Genomic DNA, 4,585 nt, shown 5'->3' with positions numbered 1-4,585 from the left:
GCCTGTGGCCTGACTCCTGTTAATATCCCACGTGATCCTCCTGCTGGCTCTCCCAGTGTCATATTACTGTTGAATTTCAAGGCACGAGACCAAGTCTTCATATTGGCCACTAGATGGACATTGAATATTTTTATTTTATTAAAATATCTAACAAGATTTACTTAAACTTACGATGATCTCCTTTCACTCATGCTTTCTATTTTCCATTTAAAAATGAAAGGCAAGGGGCTTCCCTGGTGGCACAGTGGTTGAGAGTCCGCCTGCCGATGCAGGGGACACGGGTTCGTGCCCCGGTCCGGGAGGATCCCACATGCCGCGGAGCGGCTGGGCCCGTAAGCCATGGCCGCTGAGCCTGCGCGTCCGGAGCCTGTGCTCCACAACGGGAGAGGCCACAGCAGTGAGAGGCTCTCATACCACAGAAAAAAAAAAAAAAAAGAATGTAAAAAAAAATGAAAGGCAAGTTAATAATTAAGAAAGCTAGCTCAAAATCTATACAAAATTAAATATGGGGAAATGGCTTTAAAAATATCAGATAAAGTTTGCAAAATCCATGGACAAATTCTTCCCAGGGAAGCAAAGCAGCTACCCCTCTAAGTAGGTGCATATAAGTGGTATTATTTATACCTAAACATCCACTAGGAAGAATGCCCGTAAAGAAAATGATGTCCTTAGGCACATACATTTATTTTTCCTTTTCTCAAGCACAGCCTAGACAGCTTATCTTCTCCTGCAGCTTGTAACACACACTCTGCATTTCCACTCTGTCTGGTCTGGCTGGTTTTAAAGGAAGATGTGGGGTTGTGAGAAAATGCCAAAGGAGAAATCCACCTCTCCTTGTAGTTGAATCACATTTACCACGAGATATAAGCAAGTAAATGTGTGTGCCTGCTAATGGCAACATAGTTTTCGTTTTACGAGTTGTATCATGTTTATACCAACTTCTTCTTTTTGTAAGCAGTTACAATAACAGAATTACAGTTTATATCCATCTAAGTAAAAAAATGCCATGGAAATAATTTCTATATATGTTACCTAGAAGATAAAGAAGTCTCCAGCATTTCCCAAAGAACTCTAGCTGGCATTACGATTTTTTAATGTGAACCATGTAATGTGGAATACGATTAACATAGGAAATGATTTAAAATTTTTAGCTTAATGAAATGCAATGTACATTCTCATTCGAATTTGGTTTTGCATTTCACTTGAAACAGGGCGTAAATATGAATTGACTGATTTCGATATAGCTTGACTTTGAAAATAGTAATTTTTGAACACTTAATCCTAAAGGGTCCACCTCACTGGAAGATTGAAAAGAAATGGTCCTCTTCAGTAATAGTATGCCCTTCATAACTTTTAAAAATGTATAGTAAAATAAACTGATATATATTAAAAGAAACAGAAAAATACAGAGACTGCATACATGTTTAAGATAAGATTATGAAAACAAAAGATGTCAAAGAAAGTTCACTGGAAACTAAACCCACTGCCACTAGGGAGTGAAACCTCTGTGCTGATAGGGATACTTTAGTGGAAAATTTTCAAAAGCCCTATTTGCTCAAGTTATTTGCTCAAGTCACTTATCTCCAGCTTGATTTTTGCCTCAAGAGTTTCACATCTAAGTGAGCGTGTTCGAACACATCCAGGGACAGGAAACTCATTCCCTTCCTTGCAATCCCTTCTACAGTTGGGCAGCTCTATAAGTTAGAAGATATACTGTCAGGGTAAGTAAATCTAGCTGCTACAACAAAAGACCCCCAATTCTCCATGGCTGGACACAATAAGGATTTAGTTCATGCTCATATCACAGTCCAACATGGAGTTGCTGTCCCGATTCCTCTCACGCGCCCAGGCTCCCAACCACCATCTTCTAGGGTCTCAGAATTTTCCCCTGGGTCTTCTGCACCTGGCTGGCTGGCAGGCTAGGACATATAGCGTATCAGGGTCCCAAGGCTGGAGATGAGCTCACAGATCTTTGAGGGCACTAGCTGTGTCTGTTAAGGAAAGCTATCCTTCCATTGAGCTAAAGTGCTTCTTGCAGGAGCTTCTCCCTGTAGGACCCAGCTTAAACTTGAGTCGTATTGACTAAGTTTAATTCTGCTTTTGTACAACAGCCCTACAGATATTCAAAGATAGTCGTCGTGCTTCTTGGTTCACTTTTGTTTTGGGGCTACTCCTACAATTAGCCAACTTGTTCTCATATGGTCTGTTTTTATGTCCCCACGTGATCTTTTGTTCTTCTTAGCTCCAGTTGTTCTATAGCTTGAGTAAAAACTAAATGATACTGTGGCGCTTGCTTCGGCAGCACATATACTAAAACCTGGAATGATACAGGGAAGATTAGCATGGCCCCTGTGCGAGGATGACACGCAGATTTGTGAAGTGTTCCCTATTTTTTACGTGGATGGACCTAGAGACTGTCAGAGTGAAGTACGTGAGAAAGGGAAAAACAAATATCATATAATATTGCTTATATGTGGAATCTAGAAAAATGATACAAATATTTGCAAAGCAGAAATAGAGAAACAGATGTAGAGAACGGACGTATGGATACCAGGGGGAGAAGGGGGGAGTGGGATGGACTGGGAGATGGGTATTGACATATATACACTACTATGCATAAAATAGATAACTAATGAGAACCTGCTGTATAGCACAGGGAACTCTACTCACTGCTCTGTGGTGACCTAAACGGGAAGGAAATCTAAAAAAGAGGGGATATATGTATACGTAGAGCTGATTCACTTTGCTGTACAGCAGAAACTAACGCAACACTGTAAAGCAACTATACTCCAATAAAAATTAATAAAAAAATACTGCAGTAGTGATCCCACGGCTGCCAAGCTACATTTCTTCCTTTTCGCACTTAGTTTAATGGTAGGACTGATATTCTATTCGTTTCACGTTGTTGGATTTGAATACTGTGACTAGCCTAATCCGCACACATTTGCTCCTATCTGTTCCATCTCTGGCCCTTTAAACATGTGACATCCCTAAAAGCAACTGAGCAGTTTAGAGCCAGCCATGAACACAGCCAGATGCTCAGACCAAAATCTTTGTAGTTATCCACGGTTTGTTTCTTTCTCTCAAATCTGACATCCAATTCAAAGGGAAATTCTGTCAGTCTCACCTAGAATCTGACGACCTCTCACCATATCCCACTGCTCTGGTCCAAGCCTCCCCCATCTTTTGATTGCATTCCTGCTATAGCCTCCTAAGGGGTGCCTGCTTCTACCGTGCATTCGGCCTGCACCCCCTCCCCAGCCTATTTAAAGCTGTCGTTCCTTTGAACTCCTCTGCTCAAAACTCTCCAACGGCTCCCACTTGCACACGAGTAAAAGCCAAAGGTCACGCGACACCTACAAGCCTCTAAAAGGTCATTGCCTGGCAATCCACGACACACGCCTCATGCTCCCGCGTCAGGGCCTTCGCACTTGCTCTTCTCTCTGCCTGGGATTCTCTCCCCCAGGAGAACAGCATGCTTTGCACTTCTTTCGGGTCTCTGCTCAACTGTTATCTTTTCCAAGACGCTTCATATGACAAGACAACTTCCTCACTCCTCTCTCTTTCTGCAGCTGTGTCTTCATAGCATCTCTCACTACCTGACATATTAGACCCTCGTTGGTTTACTGTCCATCTCTCTATATTAGAATATAAGCCGAATGAGGACAGGGACTTGTTTCATTGACTTCTGTAGCCTCAGCATTCAGAATAGAGCTGGATATATTGTTGGTGCTCAGTAAGACTTGCTGAGGGAGGCATGAACCCTTTACTGCCCTCAGCTTCCGGCTTCGCCCCCGGCCTGCCAGGTCCCTTGGTTTTATGTGTTCTTTTCACAGTGAGGTTACCTCCTGTCCCTTGAATCTGTACTTCAAAGTACGAGCTGTTTCCCCAACCTTAGATATTACCCTTCAAATGTATAAATTAATGAATAAAATGTAAGCTTAATTAAGGCACTAAGTAGTTTCAACTCTAAGTTCACTTAGGCAAGACCGATTCACTAATTCTTGTGTTTTATTTCTGCCTTCTGACTTAGAAATCAACTCTGGGCAATAACCAAAATTCTCTCTAGAACATATTTTCAGCACTAGGCATTGGTTTTTGTTTGTTTATACATTTATTTATTTTTTATTTTATTTTATTTATTTTTGGCTGCGTTGGGTCTTCGTTGCTGCGTGTGGGCTTTCTCTAGTTGCAGCGAGCCGGGGCTACTCTTCGTTGCGGTGCGTGGGTTTCTCGTTGTGGTGGCTTCTCTTGTTGTAGAGCACGGGCTGTAGGCGCACAGGCTTCAGTGGCTGTGGATCGTGGGCTCTAGAGCTCAGGGTCAGTAGTTGTGGCACAGGGGATTAGTTGCTCCGCGGCATGTGGGCTCCTCCCGGACCAGGGCTCGAACTCATGTCCCCTGCAGTGGCAGGTGGATTCTTAACCACTGCACCGCCAAGGAAGCCCGGCACTAGGCATTGTTAATGCAAAAATCAGCACAGCACATTTCTCAGAAAATATTTGCTCTTAACAATGGAAGACAAGGTCTATACCTGCCTTAACCTTTCTTTTATATCATCGACCAAAAAGGTAGAAATAGAAACCT

The 4,585-nt window shown here is 42.6% G+C and overlaps 1 non-coding gene across 1 annotated transcript; it reads left to right on the top strand.

The window, feature by feature from the left end:
- Nucleotides 1-2,286: 2,286 nt before the first annotated feature.
- LOC132419133 (U6 spliceosomal RNA) lies at nucleotides 2,287-2,394 on the top strand. The gene has a single exon (XR_009518140.1). It is a non-coding gene; the product is annotated as a U6 spliceosomal RNA (small nuclear RNA).
- Nucleotides 2,395-4,585: the final 2,191 nt, after the last annotated feature.

This window comes from Delphinus delphis, chromosome X (genome assembly GCF_949987515.2).
Source record: "Delphinus delphis chromosome X, mDelDel1.2, whole genome shotgun sequence".
In the NCBI taxonomy this organism is placed as follows: domain Eukaryota; kingdom Metazoa; phylum Chordata; class Mammalia; order Artiodactyla; family Delphinidae; genus Delphinus; species Delphinus delphis.
This window is presented reverse-complemented; position numbering and strand designations above follow the sequence as displayed.